This window comes from Porites lutea, chromosome 1 (genome assembly GCF_958299795.1).
Source record: "Porites lutea chromosome 1, jaPorLute2.1, whole genome shotgun sequence".
In the NCBI taxonomy this organism is placed as follows: Eukaryota; Metazoa; Cnidaria; class Anthozoa; order Scleractinia; family Poritidae; genus Porites; species Porites lutea.
In genome coordinates this window covers 35,380,163-35,392,662 of record NC_133201.1, presented here as the reverse complement: position 1 = coordinate 35,392,662, position 12,500 = coordinate 35,380,163, and the positions used below count along the sequence as shown (strand labels likewise).

General features: G+C 38.1%; 2 pseudogenes; both read right to left on the bottom strand.

The window, feature by feature from the left end:
* Positions 1 to 1,735: 1,735 nt before the first annotated feature.
* LOC140937725 (uncharacterized) lies at positions 1,736 to 3,510 on the bottom strand (annotated as a pseudogene).
* Positions 3,511 to 10,695: 7,185 nt separating this feature from the next.
* The window catches only part of LOC140928793 (uncharacterized), a 1,928-nt pseudogene continuing 123 nt past the window's right edge, over positions 10,696 to 12,500 (bottom strand).

The window sequence follows — 12,500 nt, the reverse complement described above, 5'->3', positions numbered from 1 at the left end:
TCGTATCTACATCTTCATCTTCATTTACATCGTCTGTGTCCTTTTTGGGACGTATTCTGTATTCTGAGTCATTGCAACTGCTATTCTTGTATTCATTACAAAACGCTTCTTTCCAGATGGCCTTTTTGAGAAGTTGGTGATTCTGTTACCTCTGCATTCTGTGTCCATGATGCTTAACAAGTGTTTTTTTTCCTGTTATGGATTAGCATCATTCTTGCTCTGAAATACCAAATTGTAACCCATAAAAATCCCAAGAGACTCAAAATAATTCATGGTGTACATCCCATGGGATGTAAAGATCAATTAATTAACATGTGCCACATGGTTTGTGTGGCACTCCTCGGATTAAATTGGCAATTTGGTTCATCCAAAAAAATGTGTATTTTTGGAAATATCCTGGTCATGTAATTTCTGTGGAAGTTATTATGGCTGTTGTTTAATGATGCAAACTCTCACATTGTCCCGCCATATAAACTGGAGGAATTTCTGGTGTTGGTTCCAAATTGGAACAGTGAGGTAGGCATCTTTTAGGTCTATTTTGGTCAAGAAATCCTTTGGTTTTAGCAGATTTTTGAGCATTGGTACACCTTCCATTTTGAAATGTTTGTACTCTACAAAGTGGTTTAGACCCTTGAGGTTCACCACTGGTCTGTGGCCCCCACTCTTTTGGGGACCATAAACAAAGTGCTTAAGAACTAATCTGGATTGCCCAGATGGAAAACCTTGTGGATGGCTTGTTTCTGTTGAATGGTAAAAATTTCTTGGTCTATGAGCTCTAGCTCTTCGGCAGTCATGTATAGTGAAGGCAGGTACTCCTGACATAGAAAACCTACAAACTCTATTCTGTAACGTAAGAGAGTTTCTAATACCCAGGGGTCACTTGTCATTTCCTGCCAAAACTGATAAAAAAGAGCAATTCTTCATCCTATGAACTGTTTTGAAACCATTGGAAACGAGGGAAGATTTATGGGCATTCCTGGAACTAAGAGTGACTGCTCCTTTACTCGACTTAGGGGAGCGACTGGGTTGAGGTTGATGTTGCTCTGCCTCTTCCCCCAAATAGTCTGGATAGTTTGTAAGGTTGACCTCTGAAATGTGTGCTCCAGTTATTGTTTATTGCCCCCCCCTCGATACCGGGACCTTGTCGAGGGAGTTACCGGTAGTCTGTTCGTAAATCATGCGCTCACCATACGGTTGATCTGATGGGTGGAATGAGTGCTTAACACCCTTGATAATTGACGGTATGAGGGCTTTAGCCATGCTAGCAGTGAAAGTTGGGTCTTCAAAGAAGAAATATGGAGAATCTGGTAGAGGATTACCTGAATTTGGTTCTCCAATGGAAGCATTGTTGTCCCCTTGTTTAGACTTGAATTCTTGTTGGGATGAGTGAAGCAAAAAGACGGGAGATGTGGGGTGCGTCAAGGAGTTATCTCAGGCTAGTGCCCAGTTTTTTGTCTGTTAACTTTGAATTTGCTGTTGATTGAGTGAAGCAGTTAAGGCAAGGCATTGTTATATTGAGGCAACATTTATGAAGAGCAACTGAAATTTTAAAAAGGAAAACTACGATAGGACAAAATTAAATAAATTTAGGTGAAAAGCCAAAATTTTTACTTAGATGTCAGGATAAGTATTAGCAATGAGGGACTGGTAAACTGTAATGCGGCCATATCAACCTCAAAGTAGATTAGGGTTAAGTATTTGAAGACGAGGAACTGAAAATTAAAGGGTGGAGGGTAGGTGGTTTATGGGAACTTTAGGTAATGTAGTTCAGGGCTTGAAATAAACATTTTTCGCCAATTGGCGACTAATCCAAAAATTTTGGTTGCCAGATCTTAACTTTTAGTCGCCATTTTTTTCACTGATGTTTTTTTCTTCATTTTCCTGATGATCATGTACACATGCAGTCTTCATCATAGTCCTAAGTTTAATAAGATATAATTACAGCAAATGTGATGTTCCTTAGCATCTTCAGATAATGATTGAACTTCATTTGTGAAACTTCGTGTCATTCTGAAACTGCGTCGCTGCTGCCTTTCTTCTGCTTCCCTGTTCCTTAAAAGCCACTTGTCGACCACAGATGCTGGATGAAATTCCTCAACCGATGGGCCTTCTGCTGTAATTCGGATCAAATCTTCAAGTGTGGAGGATCCAAGGGCAACACCTAGGCTATTCTTGACCCTTTTCTGAGTGGAGATGGCACGCTCACATTGGGCGGCTGAAATTGGCTGAACCAGCATGATTTCTACAAGATGAATAAGATGTTTGAAGTCGTCTTTGTACGGCAGCTTGGTAAGCATGGTCTCCCACAAGCTTGTGTAATCCTTGTCAAGGAAAGTGGTGTTGACGATGACCTTGAGTGAAAACCACTCTTCAGAAATTGAATCAACATCACAGCCAGCCTTCTGTAGTGTGGGTTTAAACCAGCTGGTCAGGTGATCAATCATGTTATTACCAAAGTCAACGAGATCTTGCGTGCCACATGGCCATGCATCTACGTTAAAAACGAGCATATCTTTAACCACTTCACTGGTGGTACTACACGCCAAGGCTTGAGTGTCTGTCACTGAACAGAGCATAGAGCCAAACCTCTCTTTTAGACCACTTTGGCATAGCTCAATTGCCTCAATCACTGAAGCCTTGAAACTATCAGTTTGGGTGTTTCCTCTCTTGGGTGTCCCATCCAGAGACCCTTGCAATGTGTGGCCTTGAAACTAAACCTCATCGTGAACCCCGGACTCCTCAAGCATATTCATGAACCATTTCAAATGTCCATTTGGGACGGACCAGAGTTTGAAGGCATGAACGTTGGCTATTGTTTCATGGAGGAGCGACACTGCTACAGGAAGAATTAAATCATTTCTTTGCATCTTCAGACATAACTTCGAAATTATTGCAAACATGTCCGCCAGGAAATGACAGAATGCAGAAAACCTGATGCTTCTCATCTTCTCACTTACAAACTTTGCTCGCCCCTTTATGTCTGCATTTTTTGATGTTGCACTTAGTTGGTCCATATGGCACAGCACCGCAGCATATTGGCCAGAACCATCTGAATTTGGTGTTATCAAAACTTTGAGTGCTCGGCTGATGTGAGGGAGCCACCTTGTTCCGCTCACCTGTGTTGGCTTCAGTACACTCACCCCCAATTTGTTGCCAATGGCTTGTATCTCACGTGTACTTTTGGGGCCATAATGGTAGGTCTTCCATATCATCTGCAGCACCTTGTAAATGATCTCCACTTGACGGCAAGTTCTTTGCATTTCAATTAGGGCCAGTTCCAGCCAATGTGGGAGGCAGTGGAAGTCGATGAGATATGGAATGTCTAGTCACAACAACGCTGCAACACCTCCTTTCTTCCCCGGGTTCACTGAAGCACCCTCCACACCAATGCCGACCAGTTTATCCTTCCATTCAAGAATGCCAACACCCTCAATTGACTCCTTGACAGTATCCAAAATACCTTCAAAAGTAGTTAGAAGTAAATAAACTTCTAAATTGAATGCAATTGATTGTTTTGATTGTCAGCATTGGGGTACAGTTCTTCTGCAACTAGAAGACGCAGCCAGTTACTTCGTGTTTCATCACCACAAAGAAAAAGCAAAGTGGAATTATACAAACAATCTCCGTTTGCAGTGGATTTTAACGCCACAGGATGACCTGCTGGTTTGCGATCTATGTCTGGTATCAGGCTGGTTCCAAGGTCACCCTTTGCCATTCCCCCTGAATGGCCTACAACAAGCTCAAATCATCGATCAATTTCTTGCACGATTCTACATTGTTTGCATTTAGTAAAGTATGCAATGAATTTAAAGCATCCTTTCTCCTAGAATTCAATGAAATATTCATGATCTGACCAGGGATCAGACCTCTTGTGAACTTCACGTTTCAGTGATTGCACGTGTTGTTTAGTGTGCCCGCAATACCAGCTGCTGAATCAAACATAGCGATCGAAGAGCAAGAAGAGTCGTGGGTTTGTTTTGTTATTTCTGTTCGGATAAATTGTACTTTTTATCCAAAACTATGGTTGATTTCCCTTTGAGGTTAAAAGGGTGAGGGAAAAAGGTGAAGGTGAGTCACCCACTGTCGACTAGCTCTCAAACTCTAGTCGCCAACGCTTAATTTTTTGTTGCATTGGCGACCAGTGAGTTGCAATTTCGAGCCCTGTAGTTATAAATGGCTGATAGAGGCTAGATGATGGAAAAAACCCAGGGGAACCCCAGGGCTACAAAAACACGGAAGACACAATGAAAGGAATAGGTTGAATATCTTAAATGTTTGTTTAAGTGTGTAACTTTTCTCTTCACCAAAATACTGACAAATAAAGAAACTAAAAATGTTTCTCTCGTGAAAGTATTTAATTATTAACAGGTATTGTGAACCTTAAACGTTCTCGTTAAGAACTTTTTTGAATTACTGATTCTAAAGATTTCTCAGTTTACCATTAAGGTAAAGCCATTTATTGTAATAAAGATTGTAATAAAACCAGGAGGAGAAATTGTTTTTTATCCCAAATTATTTCCAGACCCCTACTCAATAGCACCCATTTTTTTAGGTACCCCCTTCAATCATGTTAAAAGATTTAAGGGCCCCCCTTTCTTACATAATACCCAAATGGTAATAACAAATAACATTTTCTTTACTTTACCGTTCTTACTCACTGTCACTTCCGAATGTGCCAACTACATAATCGTCATCTGAGAGTGATTCGTCATCTTGCTGGTCAGCATAGGACATGGAGTCTGCCATTTCCAACTGTTTATCTTATATAGAATTAAGCTCATTATTTCGCAGTACATGGTAGCTGATGGTTTTCATTTTGTCACTTTTTTTACCATACTTGCCAAGTCCATGGGCAGTTAGATATTTCTCAAGTTCTTTGACAGTTAGTTGTTGCAGTGTTCCTTTTAGAGACATGTCTAGCCAGTCATACTCATTGTATGTTTTTAGGTCTTGTTTGTTTTTGTCGGTTTGCCTCTGAGTCAACCTGATGGATTCTTTGAGTCTCAGTGTTGCCAGGTGCTCCAGATATGAGCACACGTATTTTTCATCAACAGTGAACTTTGTTGCATATTTTTTAATGGCATCTGTATCATTGAGGGTTATTTCTGATGAATTAAATAAGCGTTTCAACTGAGCCCTTGGCTGCCAGTCGTCAGGATCTCTGTGGCTACCATCATCATTTCTCTTAAGACAAGCCATCGACAGGTTAGAGGCTGACAGGAGCGCTTCAAGGAAGAAAGAAGATAATCAGCCAAAGCTTACTGCTTTTTTATGAGCAGTACATGCTCTAATAGCCAAAAACTTGACAGTGACACAGACAGTGAGTCCACATCAACCTAATCTACAAATAATCGTTCAGATAGTGAGATTGCATAACATGACTTTATGCATGTAATCATTTGTTAAAATGCCAATGAAATTGTTTCAGTGTTACACAATAATAGATGTTGTGTTGATGCACCTACTATTTGAGCATTAAATCTTCTTGTCAAAATGCTGATTAAATTGTTTTAGTATTACACAATATAGGACTTTGTGTAAAACCGAATCAAAATCAGGTCCTTTAATACTCAAGCATCATGCTGCTCAGTAGGGATGCTACTTAAAAAAAACTTGAAGACCCCCCCAAGGTCATATTCCATCCAAAAAAAAGTGAAGGCCCCCCAATTTCTCCTCCACCCCCCCTCCAACTTAATTATGACTGGTCTCCTTAACTGTTTACTTTTAAAGAAACAGTGCTTGTAAAACAAAACGCTAGAAAATTAATGGCTGAAAACAAAACTGATAAATTTGATATAAGGTAAAATGTGCCATTGGTTTATCGAATATCGGTATGAATAACAGGATTATTGTGAGGAGAAAACTCGAAAAGGGAAAAAAGTATATTTCATTCATAATTCGGTTGAGGCATTCTTTATCTGAAGTGTTCTTTGCTGAAAATTCGTGGGGAAAAGTTGGAAGTTCCACCTTCGTCCTTGGCGCTGATCAGAGACTGAGCGGAGAGGGAGTGTTCAACAACATTTATTATTGCCCCTTGGGATTCAGGGCCCTGTGCACCTGCATACCCTTGTGCATGAGGCTTGTTATTTTAATGGTTTGGCTTTGCACTTTGATTTTGAGTATTGTGAATAGTATGGCATATTTGTCCTTTTTAAGTGGTGATAGTAATAGTGAAAGCATTCGGACTTCAGTGGCTGAGTTACTAGTTTAACCAGAGGTTCTTAATTGAGGTCTTTTTTCATTACTGCATCCCGTATTTGATTTGCATGTCATATTTCTCCTTTTTAAGTGGTAATAAGTGTGGTGAAAGCATGGAAATTCAGTGGCTGAGTGACCAGTTTAACGTGAGGTTCATAATGAAGATCTTTGAGCGTTATTGTGTCCTGTATTTGATGAGTTTGACATAGTTGTCCTTTTTAAGTGGTAATAGTAGTGGTGAAAGCATGGGGACTTCAGTGGCTCAGTTACCAGTTTAACCAGAGGCTCGTAGTGAAGGTTTGTCAGCATTGGTCTCTCTTGTTTAATTATTTCCTGTTTCTGGTACAGTAATCGGTAATGCTTATTGCATAATTATTACAACCGATATGAAAATAACTAAGTAACTAAATAAAATAAATATTAGATATATTACATGACAAGATACACTGTCTCGACATACAAATTTTTAGGCTGCAAATAACGACTATAAAGTGTGATCAAATAAATGTAGTGAAATTAATCAACTAATTAAACTAGAACCACTACGTGGAACTCACGGGGGCCCAGTGGGACACGGGATTGCATAGATATAGTTTACCTCTCGCACCCCTCCCCCCTCCTCTGTGGAGGCTAATACTTAGCTTGAATTAACTCATGCAGAAGAAAAGCAACAAAATGCATGAGAAAGGAGGATGTTGTTGTAAGTTTGTTCAGTGTTATCACAGCTAACGGTCTGTGTTATAGTAGTGTTTTTACACTGTGATGTCAATAAGTGTGATCTGTATAGGGTTTTTATTTGTTTTTAAGTTTGAGTGAAAAAGCAAAAATCACTGACAGTTTTGGTTTGAATGGTAATGACAAAGTTTGCAAAGAACTTTGTTACAGAATTATCACAATTTCACATTTTCTAAAGTACCTTATCGTCAGGTTTATCGTTGAGATTTATTAATCACATTTATCTATTGTTTGCGAAAACATTGTGAATTTGAAATGATAACAGACATAAGACATTTTTGAAATAGATCTTTGTGGTCATGGATTGTTGTCTTGCACTGTAAAAAATGTCATCCAGTGTTAGAGTGGTTTGCAAAAACCCTTGAAACAAAGCGTAATTGTTAAAGTGCAATCAATTATAATAGTCATGTATTTACAATAGAATACAAAAGAGCTAACATGTAGTAAAGCATAATAAGGTAACGCGTGGTATGGTCATATAACAACTTGTAAAGTTTTAAATCAACTGAGATAAAAACTATAGGCGAAAACTAAGAAAACTTCTGCATATTTACATTTTCGCTAATAATTTCTAAAACAATTCTGCAAAATTTAGAGGTTTTGCCAGCCAAAAGTTTGAACACCTGCGTAGATGTAAGTAATTTTAATAGTTATTGTCTCAATCAACTTATATAATATTACAATTTTCTTAAGTTATTATTATTTAAACATTGTACTTACAATGGTTGAAGTATGTATTCTCGTTATTTCCTTATAACATTATCAAACTTTTTTACAAATAATTGTTCGTTTACATGAAATATTCGATTTCGAACTTGTCCTCATCGTTCATATAGAAAGCTCAATATCAAAAAGCCAAGGAAATGTCTGGTTGATTTTAGAAACAATGAAAGGGTCTTTGTTGTAAGTGATAGAAACATTTTCAGCAAAAAGCAACTTTTGTGCTAAAGTTTGTTTGTTTTGATTCAAGATGTTGTCAATGAGTTGGCCAAGGACTTGGTCACCTATCTTTACAGACAGTTTGTTGTCTTGATCATCCATGACAATAAAATAATACGGTTATCCCCGTTGAACATTTGTCGCTTCGCATGATTCTGCACTGTTCACATTTAACAGTGTCTTGGCACGTCCCACAACGGCGTCTACTACAGTCCGGGCATTTGCTGAACTTGTCGAACTTTTGAATTCTCTTGAAGCGTTTTACCATGATAGTTTCTTGTAGTTCCGTGGTTTCTTGTGTTTGTATTTCTACATCGTTTAGTTCTTGGTCTTCTTTTGGGTTGCCAGTTTCTTTTTGTTGGACCATAGCCTTACTTGCATAGGTTCCATGAGGTAGACTTGTCCGATTCCAATGCGTTGAATATGTTCTTCCCATATATCTAAAGGGATCGAAGCAGTCAAGTCGGCCACGGTGGCGACGGCCAGCTTAAACTTCTTCGATCCGACTTGGATGGCTGCTGCTTTTTGGATTACTTTCGCTTTTAAGGAAACTCTGTCCCACTCTTTGCCTTCATTTAGTATGTTGATTATGTTCGTAGCGATTTGCTTTTCCTCTGGCACGTCAGCATACTGAAATGAGTACTCGCCAGATGTAGGTTGACCTACGTATGTCATGTCATTGATTACTATTTTATTGTTGCTTGTTCTTGCGAAGTCTTTAATTTTGATTGGCGTCTGTTTGTTGGCTGTGAACGAAGATCTTGCGTTTCTGAGAAGAGTACAGTAATGCTTGGGATGTTTTTACTGGCAACGTCTGGATTCTCATGGTTACATAATCCGTGGTGTTACTTCGGTTTCTTTTCACTTCTGATACATGTGCGTGCGTATCCTATGAGTGTCTCTTCATTTTTACGCTTACTGCTTGTCTTGTTGAGAGGGGACGACATTTTACAGCTTTCAAGTATCAGAGTTGTTACGGCTGTGAGCTGTCGTATGTGATCTAGGCTATTTATACGCAGGAGCTTAGTATATTTCTCACCTTTTAGGATCAAGATACGTTTCAAGCTGATTGGTTGATACTGTGCTTTTACCCGTGAGGGAACTTTGTGGGTTGTTCTGTGCCGACAAGGTGATCTGTTATTAGTTCATTACATCTGTGTTTTTATTGGTCAGTTTTACGTAATTGCTGATTTTGATTGGTCCAGAATTCTTGATTTTCGATCCGTTTTTGTGGTTATGGGCGTAGTTGTGACTTGTGGCTTGTGAACAGACTCTGACATGATTTTTTATTAGGCTGTTATTTTTGGATGATTCACTCTTTTCTGCAATAAGAGACATGTTTAGATTAACGTTTGTTAATTACTGAAATGGTCATATAAGTTTTGGTATGGAAAAATAAGACTAAGCACAGTGAAAGAGTAAAGAGTATGATATCTAAATTGGGCAAGACAAGGTAAAATTTGTTTCTCCAATAACAGGTCGATGTTTTGAAAATTTTAGACAAAAACTAAAAAAATATTGCGCTATGACTATCAATAAAATTCAAAGAGATTTGTTAAATATACATTTGCGTGATATCTTCACTAAATGTGAATATTGCTAGAGAAACCTTGTTTCTCAGTGATAACTATATAATAAACTTATTTGTACTCATGAGTTTTGATAATTACATATACTTAATATTAAAAGAAGTAGATTCCTACCTTTCAATTTTGAATATTTGTGAAGTGGCTGTTCTGTTTGGATTATACTGTGTAATGTGCTGGGCAGGTACATTTGTTATTTTCCTTCCTGAAATATATTGTGTTGTTATTTTATGGTGTTATTTTATTAAGTCTTTGTTTAATGTATTATTGGTGTTCAAAGGGTATAATAAATGAAATTGGCTACAAACCTTTTTTTTTTTGATGAAGTACTGTCATCAAGGTCTTCTGTTGTCCGCCAGTGGCTGTCATACCAGCCCTTGTTGTTTATATTTGAATTTCTGCTATGCTTTTTAAAATTTTGTGTAAATGTTTAGAATTTCTGTTTTATTTTTCTAAGAAAATCATTGATGGGGTTTTGCTTTGTATAGTTTATTATGAATAATTGTTATTGATCCTAGTATAGACAGTATCTTGATGTTTATGATGTTATTATAAGTAAAATGATGTTATTGTAAGTAAAGTGTTTCATATGATATAGCTATATCTTTTGGATACTAATTTTATTTGCATCATGGTCAGAATAGTACACATGATCACTTTATTTTCAAGTATATTGAATCTGGAAGATTTGAGGTAAATATGATCCAATTCGGTGCCAGAGGAAATAAAAGTTGGTTGTTTTACTACTAAAATTTAAAGATTTCATCATTGATTTAAGTGGGTTACAGTCATCACTATTCATGTAACTAATGTTAAAATCACCAAGAACTACATCTATATCATCATTATATAGTATATGTTCTAATTCTGTTATGAAACCTGGTATAGTTCTAGATTGTTTTGATGAGTAGCACAGTCATAACTCCATTTTGCGTTACAATAGGTCAAAAAATGTCGGAATTCAAGAAAGCTCGTTTTATTGTTTCTTTCTCCCTAATTTTGCTTACTATGGTTATTTGAACTGAAATATTGCAAAAAATATAGTTTTTCAATACACAAAGCCATTTTTTATTTACCCATGATGCACTGAGGGCGTGGCAAAATTCAAATCGAGTTGTTTTTCCTTCACAGAGCGCTATTTAGAAGGGAAGCAATCTGGAATAGCTAAGTTTAAAGCAAATATGATGTTTTTTATATGAACAATCTCTATTTTAGCGAAAAAGTTAGGATAATAATGTCACAATGAAGCGATGATTTCCTCATGCTGCATAAACGAGAGCTTATAAATGGACTTCTTGTTTCTTTTTTTAACTGCAAGATCACTGCAGATGTGTCTCACAGTGGCTGCAAACACTGCTGCAACCTTCTTTTCGTCTAAAGTATAAGTCATGTCATGTATGTTATCCTGTAAGTAGAAGTGTCCCTTTAAAATCTCGCTTCCTCGGTAGTAATGACACTGATAATCATCCGTGAAGTTCTCACTCAGTTGTTCTACACCATCAGAAGTAACTTTCATTGAGTAGAAGTCATACATGGGGTCATCAATTGCTGCAATTGCAACAGTGCTATCTTTTCCAGCCAGGTCTGCTATGTGCAGTGCCGTGTTATGATCTAGAACTAGAATTTCTGATTCCTGCCTGGTCGTTGCTGCGGTGGCTTCTCTAAGTATAGAAACTTCTTTCCATTCGTCAAGCCAATCTTTATTCAGGCAGTTGAGCTCATCATCCATGAGGCAACAACAGCTTCTCTTGCTGAGTCAAAGATTTTACACAATGCAATTTCCTTATTCCCTTTGAAGTCTTAAACTGTCGTCCGGGTCTGTTCCTTTGTACAGCTCCCTCTCCAGAAATAGGTGCATGGAAAAAAATGCACCATTTTAGCTGAACAGACTTTGTACGTATAGAAAAGGTTGATACTGCTGGATGGCAAAAGTTCTGAAGTAGGTAATCATACATTTCCTTTGCATTTTTGATGGTGGTTGTCCTGACTTTCTGCTTGGTGTGTGATCCAGCTGCATCCTGCTCTCCTTTAGCATGAGATGTTTCAAAGAAATTCCTCTGTATCAAATAACCATAATCAGCAAGAGAGCAGGACAAGTCACCCAAGCAGTGTCGGGATTTGTATTGGGTTGCACAGCCATCTGTGAACTGGTGCATTTTTCTCACTTCACAGCCAAGGTCTTCAGTTAGGTACTTATTGATGAGCTCTTGAACTCGGTGGACGCTGTTATTTTCTTGCCCAGGGTCATCAGAGATCACAAAGATGTGCTTTTTAACTGTTTGGGGTTCTTCCTCTGTACTTTGTACACGATCTGTGGCCTCAATGGCATGTCGATAAAGTATGGATACACGCAGTGAAACTTTAGCAACGTCAAAGTATTCACTTTGAGTTTCATCTTGCTTTCTACATGCATATCCTTCTGAATAGTTGTGAACACATACAACATGCCCTAGAGGGAGATTTTCCAGCAAACTGTCAAGCTGTTCTCGTTGCCAGCGGGCCATAAAAGAGTGACTTGGATAAACTTGTAGCAGCTCTTTGAGGTAGCTGAACAGCTGAAATGGAGATGTATCCTTTTGAACCAAAGAAATCTTTTTTTTTCTCTTGCCCATCTTCAAAACATTTTCCAGTTGGGACACATTCATAGCAGGACCATCGTACTGATCCCTCCTGGCAGGTTTCGTCTGGAAGCAATTTGAAACCATCAATCCCTCAGGAACTACACTCTCTTTCTAAACACTTGATCTGGTGGTGGGTGTAAGTTTTCTCTTATTTCAGCATCTGAATTATGGGAAAGGAGTTGTGTTTCTGTGAAAGCTATGACGTCACTGTTCATTATATTTGCTTCATTTTTTGTGTCAATACTGTGTTTTCGAAGAGACCTAATATTTAACAGAGAAAATCAAATCATTCTGAATCATTCAGAACGGAGAACATTTTGGCCTGCCAAAGCTTATTAGCAAAATCTTCCTTCACAGTTTCAGCAAAATAATGACTAAATGTTGCTGCCTGTTTATCATTCACGTAACTCTTACCAGTGTT